Here is a 392-nt window from a genome sequence, read left to right as displayed (position 1 = left end):
GCAGTACATATAGAGTGTAGACAGTATATATAGAGTGTAGGCAGTACATATAGAGTGTAGACAGTACATATAGAGTGTAGACAGTATATATAGAGTGTAGGCAGTACATATAGAGTGTAGGCAGTATATATAGAGTGTAGGCAGTATATATAGAGTGTAGGCAGTACATATAGAGTGTAGGTAGTTTATATAGAGTGTAGGCAGTACATATAGAGTGTAGACAGTACATATAGAGTGTAGGCAGTACATATAGACTGTAGGCAGTACATATAGAGTGTAGGTAGTATATATAGAGTGTAGGCAGTATATATAGAGTGTAGGTAGTATATATAGAGTGTAGGTAGTACATATAGAGTGTAGGCAGTACATATAGAGTGTAGGCAGTACATATA

This window comes from Pangasianodon hypophthalmus, chromosome 7 (genome assembly GCF_027358585.1).
Source record: "Pangasianodon hypophthalmus isolate fPanHyp1 chromosome 7, fPanHyp1.pri, whole genome shotgun sequence".
NCBI classification, from domain to species: domain Eukaryota; kingdom Metazoa; phylum Chordata; class Actinopteri; order Siluriformes; family Pangasiidae; genus Pangasianodon; species Pangasianodon hypophthalmus.
Note: the sequence above shows the minus strand (reverse complement) of the source record.